Source organism: Callospermophilus lateralis, unplaced genomic scaffold (assembly GCF_048772815.1).
Source record: "Callospermophilus lateralis isolate mCalLat2 unplaced genomic scaffold, mCalLat2.hap1 Scaffold_530, whole genome shotgun sequence".
In the NCBI taxonomy this organism is placed as follows: domain Eukaryota; kingdom Metazoa; phylum Chordata; class Mammalia; order Rodentia; family Sciuridae; genus Callospermophilus; species Callospermophilus lateralis.
In genome coordinates this window covers 1,028,871-1,038,734 of record NW_027514463.1, presented here as the reverse complement: position 1 = coordinate 1,038,734, position 9,864 = coordinate 1,028,871, and the positions used below count along the sequence as shown (strand labels likewise).

General features: G+C 42.8%; 1 non-coding gene across 1 annotated transcript; it reads right to left on the bottom strand.

Moving 5' to 3' along the window:
• Window positions 1-9,229: 9,229 nt before the first annotated feature.
• LOC143389364 (small nucleolar RNA U13) lies at window positions 9,230-9,333 on the bottom strand. The gene has a single exon (XR_013090129.1). It is a non-coding gene; the product is annotated as a small nucleolar RNA U13 (small nucleolar RNA).
• Window positions 9,334-9,864: the final 531 nt, after the last annotated feature.

Sequence of the window (9,864 nt, the reverse complement as noted above, 5' to 3'; positions counted from 1 at the left end):
GCAACCCGTGACGTGGATTGTGCAGACACAGATATCACCCAACCAAACCACTGTGTGTGCTACATACATTTCAGCTTTTGCTTGAGGATCAGAGATTACAGGAAATCAATGCAGAATAGATTTCTGGGTTGTATTCAGTCAATAGAACTGTCTTGAAAAAAAAAAAGCCTAGGCTTCAGTAACCCAGGGCTTTCAGCTGCTGATTTAAAATGTAAATGACACTGTGGCTCATAAAATGATTCCCTGGGAGCTCAAGAGCTCTTTGCAATTTAGTGGCCCACACTGCATCCACCACACAGAGAGTGTGTCATAGGAGCCTTGGAGAGCTTTGTGCCCAGCCCAGTCCCCTAATGGGACACAGGGTAGGGAGCTTAAGGGAAAAAAGAAAGCAAGGATATGAGTATGTCCCCACCTGTCCTGGTCCCACACTGCTCATCTTTTTGCCCCAGCTCACTTCGATCAGTTTTATTGTGTTTCCGCTTCTGTGTAAGAGTTTTTATAAAGGAAATGTTTTACAGTTAAAAATACTTTTGGAAGAAATAGTGTGAGCTAAGTTAGCTCCCTGAGGTAAAGACCAGGCAGCCCAGAGAAGGTTAAGACATGCAAGTCTAAGTGGCTTGTACTGTGTTGCTGACAGCAGCTAGAAACACATCTCCATGGATCTGTTTCCTCCTGTGCCTGCCTCACTGCCTTAGAGAATTCTCACTGCCTTAGTGTGAGAATCCAGTGGCCCAGACTGGAAAGCAATGTGTAAGGAGGTGCATGTTGGAATGCCATGGTTCCATGCCAATATCATAACCATTTCTTCCTTTTCTGCCATTACTGAAATCAAATAGGTTGTCAAACTGTGTTCTGGGAAACTCTAGGAATTATTGTTGGGGTCTCAGGGAACCTTCTTTCTTCAGACAAAGCATCTTCCCTTTTAGCTGTGTTCTGTGTCAGGCTTCTGGGTGAGATTTCTTTTGAAGAAAGAGCTCCATACCTTCAGAAAAGTTCAGAAACCCTGATCCATCAGGATTTTTGCAATTGGAAATTAATAGCTATGTTCATTTGAAATGACCATGGTCATCTGTGGCTCTGGAGATGGCCAGATACAGAGTGTTCGGGGCAGAGGTTGACTGAATACCTGGTGCAAGATGATCCCAGATGTGGAAGCACTATGAACAGATTGGCTTGAACCAAACAGACTGAACTCACCATGGAAAGCTTTGAGCTGCATTGCGACTCCAGGTGTCTTTTAAAGCTGAACGTTCACAAGGCCTTTTGTTTTTTGGCTCTGTGACTGATGTGATGGTCCATTGTGAGAGCCTGGGTGGAAACCAAGAGGTACCCGACAGGTGACGGTGCTTTCTTTCTTGTCTTCATTTTTTCTTGTCTGCACTTACATTTCAATTGACCAAGTTCCGAGGACACATGCCATAGTGATAAGCAGACCCGCCTGGCTTTGAGGGGCAGAAATGGGAGCCAATGAGCACGGTGTGTGCATAGCTGAGGAAGCCGTCAATGTCAGAGAACCGGCTACTGAGACGGAAGCCTTACTGGGGATGGATCTGGTCAGGTACTGCATGGTGGTTCTTTGAAACAACTACCCAGACAGAACAGTCTGGAATGGGGATGAGATTTATTTCCTCCTGAACCTCATATTTGGTAACACAATCCTCCCAAAGATGATGTGTGCCTTTTGATGGAAACTTTCAGATGATGGGGGAAAAAAGAGAATAGGCTGACATGGAATATTTTTCAGTAATAAAAAAGAATCAAGTACCATCATTTGCTACACGATGATGTTGAAAACATTATACCGAGTGAAAGAAGGCAGGCACAATGTCATATACTGTACAATTCCATTTGTATGAAATAATACAGAAGAGGAAAATCCAGAGAGGCAGAAGGTGGATTAGTGGTTGCCTAGGTTCGGGTCAGGGTGAGGAATGGTGAGTGAGTCCTAATGGGTGTGAGGTTTCTATTGGGGACGTTTGAAAATGTTCTATACTTGAATCATGATGATAGTTGTACAACTTTATGAATAGACTAAAACCACTGAGTCTCATAGTTTAAAATGGGTAAATTTTATTGTATTTGAAATATATAACTATGTCAAAGAAATGATACCTAAAACACATAAAATTTTTAAAAAACCACCAGAGCGATGACCACCATCCTTCACCCTCTACCTCTCAGTTGTTTCTTCTTTCTTTTCCTCCTCTCCTAGCCAGCATGTACCAGAAGTAACTGGATGTGGAAGCTTGATGGGACAGGGATCTTTGTCTATTTGGCCCTCTACCCCATTTACAACCCCTAGGACCTGTGGGCCTGGCAAGTAATGGGTGATCACCAACAGAATTTTGAATGAGTGACTAAACTGCCTTCTTTCCTTTGTTTTGCTCTGTCTTCCACAGATGAGAGAAAACATTCAACCTTTGATTTTCTGAGTCTGGCTTATTTCACTTAGCATGGTTTTCTCCATTTCCATCCATTCACCAACAAATGCCATTATTATGATTTTTTTTTTTTGAGAGAGAGAGAGAGAGAGAGAGAGAGAATTTTAATATTTTATTTTTTAGTTACCGGCAGACACAACATCTTTGTATGTGGTGCTGAGGATCGAACCTGGGCCACACGCATGCCAGGCGAGTGCACTACCACTTGAGCCACATCCCCAGCCCAAATGCCATTATTTTGAGAATGTTTTTTTCCTTGCATGCTTCAGATTGATCTTTTCAAGATTATCAACCCATAAGCAACAGGGGTTTACTGAATATCTACTTTGTGTTTGACCCTGAGTGCATAAAGAAGCTCAAAGCTTCAGAAAGATTTTAATGTGGTTGCAGGGAGGAGACAGAAAGTTGAGCAATGCAAATTGTATGAACAATAAAGAGATGACAGTAGGAGAGAGGTGACTTAAGGAGATTGGACATCACATGTGTGGCACAGAATTCCAGAATATAAGCACTGAAATAAGTTCTAGAGCACTGGTTCACAAAGTGAGGATGGTCAGCAAGCTCTGCTCTATATTTAGATATTGTCACAGACTGGACACATTTGAGATTCGTTGAGGAGGAGTTTTTGACTTGGATCTATCTGCAAGACTCAGGGATATAGACAGCAAAAATAAATTTGGCACATAATTGGTGTTGTGATAGCTAGCAAGGTCTGGAATAATAACATATGTCAGGAATAGATGACAGGGTAAGGGCTGAACTTATCTTATTTAGTTTTAACTCTTATCCTGGCTAGCTCTGTGTAGCTTCTGCAATAAAAAGGGAGTGAGGAGGACCCTATGACAGGCAGGCTCTTCAGAGTGGGGCCTCTGTTATCTGCACCTTGCATGGATCTTTGAGTTCAGGGTTTGGTCTCAGCTTTAAACTGGGTAGGATCAGTTCAGCCAAGTCTAGTGAAATTCCAAGGGACCATTTCAGAGCAACCAAACTCCCTCTTATGTGCATTTGTAGGAAGCTCTGGGAGATATTAATGATGAGGATTCACAAATTATAGTTTGAGTGATCAGATTCTAGAACACTGTTTCTCAAAGTGTGAATAGTGAGCAAACATGGCCTGGGAACCTGTTAGATATTATCAGTCCCCACCAGGCCTCTGCTGAATCTGGGGGTGGGGCCAGCAATCTGTTTGAACAATCCCTCCAGAAGGTTCTGAGGGGTGACAAAGACAGAATAGCCCTGCTGCAGGGGGAACTTGCCATGGGTTGGTTCCATCCTTTCAATGTCAGACTCAGTATCACTCTAGGTATTGCTGTGTGCTCTCTTGCTTGTCCTCTGTGCTTGGATGCCAGTACTTTCCTGGTCAGCTCCTGTAAAAAGAGGCTGTTTATATTTTATACTCCAAGTATCTGCTAGACTTTAATGGAATATTTAAAAAAAGTACAGCAGTTTTCATAAGTATCCTGGTCCTTTGTGTTTTCCATCCATATGTCAAATATGTCAAATCCAACCTCAGTTCAAAGAGACATAAATGAATGACAGTAGCATTCTAACAGGCACTGGATTTAAAATAAAGGTACAATTCATACGTGTTTCTTAAAGGCTTGTGTGAATGCAAGCATTAGGGCAAGAGCATCAATACTTCAACTGATGCTGATGCTAAAAGCCAAGCTTTGTTTTTTATGTATTTGTTTAGTTTTTTTTTATTTTTACTATCCACAGATCTCTGTGGGACTCTGTCAACCAATTCCCCTCATTCCTATCTTCAACCCCCAGAAAAGGCACATAGACACAGACATTTCTGCATTTCATGAGGCTGGTTCTAAGTGTCAAGTAGCTGACAGGAGCTAACAAAAAGGGGGGAATTTATTAACTAAATGTCAAGGTGTCTCTTACAATCCAGGGTCTGGCTGTCATGATAATGCATGTAGGCTTCAGCACCTATGAGGACTACAAACCTTTTAGGATCCATTAGTCTGCTGTATGCTGGGAAATGTTTAATAATCAACTGGAGGAGGGGCAGCTCTGATTTGTGGACTTTTCTACTCTCACCAGGACAGATTTCATGGCTATCAGTTGCTTAACAATTGGTCCAAAATCCCTGAAATTTAATCCTCTGCTCTCTGAGCTGATGTTACTAGACTCAGCTTTGGAGACTGGACCCATTGAAGAATCATGTCTGTGAGTTTAGTACTGGGGAGAAAGAAAGGCTTTATTCATTGACCAAAGAATGGAAGAGAAAGGGTTTTGCTCACAAATCAGCTTCTCAACTCCAGAGTCAAGGGGTTACAGACACAGGAGAGGAATCATGAGGAGAGAGAGAGGCTAAGGAAGGGGAGAAATAGTCCTGTGTTTTCTGGGAATAGGCAGAGATCTACCAGGAACTCTGGTGTCACCTCTTTTCATTCCTTTCATGATCTGGTACTTCTGGTGCTGGAAGCTGGTAGGTGACTTTAGCCTTGAAGTGGGGAGACTGAGAGCCAAAAGGCAAGTCTGGTAAAGTCAACCCTATATTATACTTTGCAGAAAACATTTCTCCAGTGTTCTCAGCAGGGTTGAGTATAATCAGGCTCAGATGTTGAGGCAACAAAGGAGAGAGACACAGTATGAAGATAAAGATGCCAGCCTTTTTATCCCATCCCATTGCCCATCTGACATCTGTAGGCCCAAGTGAAGAGTCAGTGCTTTCAGCAACAGTGGGCCTCAGGTCCCTGAAGGACCCTAGAGAGCTATTGTCATAACCCACAGGTATCATCTACAGCAAAGCCAGTGGAGGATTAATAATGTTATTGCCTAGCTGTGTGTCCTCCAAAATTACTGTTTTTTTAGTAAGTCAATTAAGAGCAAGTGAAAATAGAGAGTTTATTTAGCATTTTCCTTGATAACACTGGTATGGCTGGCTAGGACAGGTCACCCCATGCCTTCATTGTTCCAAGTCTCTTCTTTGTATAACTGCTTTATTCTTTTCTTTATCTGCAGATTGACTTTTGCTTCTCCTATCTGTGTTTAATGTTGGCACAAAGACCCAGTCACTGTCAGTATTTCAGAACATTTTATAAATCTGGACACATCCTGTTAGCCCCTCAGCATGGCAAGAACATCAATACAAAACTCACTGGAAAGAAGCCAGTGTGAAAATTTGGAAAGCCCTGTAGTTTATCTTTACGTGGTTCACACATGTTGAAACTCACAGGTGATTTGAAGGGAGGCTGATCTCTGTATGAGGAAAGAACTGCCATTAGTTCTAGCTCACTGATCACTCTAGGAAGACATATGTGCATGTATTTCATTCAGCTCTCACAACCAGCCATGACATTGGTCTGTTTGTTTACTTACATTTAGTAGATGAGGAAGCTGTAGTTTAAGGACTTGCCCACAGCACCAAGGCTAGATGGTGGCTGGGCCAGAAATACCAGGATCTGCTAACCTCAGGTGAACCACTAATCTCTGCATTAAATCACAATCCTACTCTAATGAGACAGGAAGCTCCGGATACTGAGAGGTGGAACTGAGCCCAAAGATCACACACCCTGCCTTCTGTCAAAAGTCAAAATGATGGCAAATTTAGTTTGAGGTCAAGATGGCATTTATTTGTGATGCATGAATCAGGGTAGCCTTCATTCTACAAAATAGTGTTCCCCTGAGGCAATAACAGAACAGTGGTTTTATAAAATGGAAACAAGGAAACAGAAGAGCAGGGGGAAAATAAATAGGTTAACATTAGGTTATTTTAGGTTACTTTTTTGGAAGTGTGAAACAGAAGGGACTTCTTTGTTATGCTGACTCAGGCAGACTGGAATCTATTGTTTTAATAAAACATTGGAGTTATTTCTGCTCCCTTAAAGCTTCAGTTCCTCCTACCACTTGGTACCAGGGATTGAACTCAGGGGCGCTTAACTCCGAGCCATATCCCCAGCCCTTTTTTAATTTATTTTTTTAAACTCTTTTTTAAAGTATTTTAGTTGTGGATGACACAATACCTTTATTTTATTTATTTATGTTTATGTGGTGCTGAGGATTGAACCCAGTGCCGCACACATGGGAGTCAAGGGCTCCACCGCTGAGCCACAACCCCAGCCCCTCCCCAGCCCTTTTTCTTTTTTAAAAAAATTTTTTTTAGTTGTACACAATACCTTTATTTTGTGTATTTGTTTTTATGTGGTGCTGAGAATCAAACCCAGGGCCTTGCACATGTCAGGTGAGCACTCTACTGCTGAGCCACAACCCCAGCCCCTCCCCAGCCCTTTTTGAATTTTATTTAGAGACAGGTTCATGCTAAGTTGTTTAGGGCCATACTAAATTACCGAGGCTGGCTTTGAATTTGTGAATCTCTTGCCTCAGCCTCTGGGACTGCTGGGATTATAGACATGTGCCACTGCACCTAGCAAAGCTTTTAGTTTGATTGTGGGACATTTGGCCTGTGCTATTCCCTTTTGGTCTGGTCTGGTCTGGTCTGGTATTTGGAGCTTAGTGCAGAAGTGCAGTCCAAAACTATGTGTTTCCATCAGTTTTAAATGCCCAAACCAATGCAGCACTTAACATCCACTTGTGACCTTTCTTAGTTGATTTGGGCTGCTATGATAAAGGTGCCATAGACTGGAGAGTTTAAACAACAGATGTTTATTTCTCTTCTGGAGGTTGGGAAGTTCAAGATCGGGGTGCCAGCAGATCCAGTGTCTGGTGAGCACCCACTTTCTGGCTTGCAGATACTGCCTGTTCTTTGTGCCCTTTAGTGACAGACTGCAAAAAGAGGACAAGATCTGGTGTCTCTTTCATAAAGACCCTAATCTCATTACAAAGGCTCCATCCTCATGACCTAATCACCTTCCAAAGGCACCTCTAAGTACCATCACATTGAGGGTTGTTCAACATACAAAATTTGGGGGCGGGGGGAAGTGTACGATCAGTTCACAGCCTTACCTTCCTACATCCAGGCCTCTGATTGAAGGCTGGGAATTTTTTAGTTTCCAGAAGGCCATTGTTTTAGTCAGATTTTTAGCTGCTGTCACCAAAAGATCGGACAAGAATAATTAGAGACATAAAAGTTTATTTGGCTCATGGTTTCAGAGGTCTTAGTCCATAAGCGGCCAACTCCATTGCCCTGGGCCCAGGTGAAGCAGAGCATCATGGAGAAAGGTGTGATGGGGGAAGCAGCTCAGGACCTGGGTACCAGAAGCAGAGAAAAGCTCCATTTTCCAGGGACAGAATATAAACCCCAAAGGCACACCCCTGGTGACCCACCTTCTCCAGCCACACCCTTTTGGCCTATAGTTACCACCCAGTTAATCCATATCAGAGCATAGATGCACTGAAGGCTCATGTAACCCAATCATTTCACCTCTGAACTTTCTTGCATTGTCTCACATTAGCTTTTGGGGGGACACCTCATATCTAAGCCATAACAGCTGTTACCCCAAGGGGACTTACAAACTTGTTGATAATGGGAAGAAGGAAGGTAATTGGCAGAGTCCTCTAAGAACACCAGGCTAAGGGGAGGGGTGTCGACTGTTTTCATTTGTTTCCCAGGTACAGCAATTACATATCCCACAGTAAATCTAGTTATAACTTAGTTTTACCTTATTTGGCATACAAAGGGACAAGGTCCCTCTTATCTCTAGAGCCACAGATATTGAAAAGATATGCAGAGTTCTTACAGGGGCTTTAAGTAAATAAAGTGCAGGTGATTCTTTTCTTCCTTGTGAGATGTATAAATCTTTCAGGATTGGGTGGGGCTAGCTTGACATACCTGTGACAAGCCTGTGAACACCAAATAGATATTTTCCCATAAAACTAGGAATTGCATTTAGGAGCAGTTAACTCTCAGGCCCAGAACAACCTAGACAAAGCATACAGTTTGGAAGGATCTGAGTTACACTGAAAGTAGATCTCAGAATGAGACTATAACTTTAGCTCATTTAATTTTATCCCTTTCCCTATCTTGATCTTACTCAGGTTAACGTGTGGTGGTGGGAGGGAAGTGAGGCATGGGGGCCAGAAAAGTGCTGTTCTTATTTGGAACCGCATGAATCTACTCCATCTAGGAGGCAAGGCAGTTGAAAGCAGCATTAAAATAGGCCTCTGGATACTGGGTGTGTCCCAGGATTACCACAGGCCTGGTATCAGTGGCATTTCCTTCACACTCAGTCTCAGAGGAGAGTACAGAACCCTGATGTTCTTTGTGGCCTTGCACTGAGGAGCTTTTGGTCCAGTCTTCATTCTGTGGTTGGGAGACCAGCTGGAGATGGTCATGTGGGTTCACAGAGCCACCCATGGTCCTGGTCTGAGGAGGAGGAGAGTGAAACCACAATTATGTCTGTAGCAGGGTGCTGAGGTCCTGCTGTGCATGTAGGGCATGCAAGTCAGGGCGGAGACAAGTGCACACATTGTGGGTTTCAGTGGAAGGTAAACAGGCTGAATATCCAGAAAACATTAGAGAGATCCCAGCCTCCAAAGATGGGGCTACTGAGCATGGCTACATGTTCACCTGTCCCTACATAGATTTGCATAGGTCATTTGGGGCCCTGCAAAGGCTCTGGGAGCAGAATCTGCTTGAGTGTGTATAGGAGGCATTGTGACCAGGGCCCACCAGGGACCCTAGGAAGGAGGAAGGAGGCCTTCCAGGTGCAGTTCTGGATTCAGGTCTCACAGCACACTGGTTTGCTCCAAATCCTCAAGATAAGATGAGCTCTCACTCTTGCTGCTCCTTTTTAGAGAAGACAACCTCGAGCAGGGAAAAGTCTACTTAATTCTATCTATCTTGCAATAAGCTTGCTCTTTTTTTTTTCTTTTCATGTCAGGTGGGTAATGTGCCAATGTGGTAACAAGGTTTGAGGGAGGTGTCTCCCAGACAACAGTGGGCAAACCCAATCCCCATGCTTGTGAACCACAAAAGGATCAGGATTATTTTTAAAATTTTGTATCACTCTCTTAAGGCATTAGGGTTCAGCTTTGTAGATCAGAGCTTTGTAACCAAGCCTTCTTAAATGAGCTTAGAATGAGAAATTTGAAATGAATCGGTATGTAATAAATCGACTATGAAAATAAGCCTGTTACAGAATAAGTCCATAGCTTGTGGCTACATTACCTTTTCTTCTCCATGACAGCACAGTGGAATGCTCCTTTAGAAAGCACTGAATTGGGTGAATTTTAATAGCTACTGTTTCTTGTGTTGAAAATTCACCAAGAACAGGCTTGTACCACCATCTCAATATCTTTGCTCTAAAATTTTTTGCCAATAGACTTACAATTTGAATGATCAGATGAATAAATGAACTGAATACATATGATGTACCATCTTCTTTCATACCAGCCTGAGGAGGGAGATAGAAATGTTTTTACTTTACCAATAAGAAAATAGAGGTTTCAAAAGAAGACATTACTTAAGATCATACTGCCTGTGAGTAGTTAAACCAGAGTGAGAAGTTAG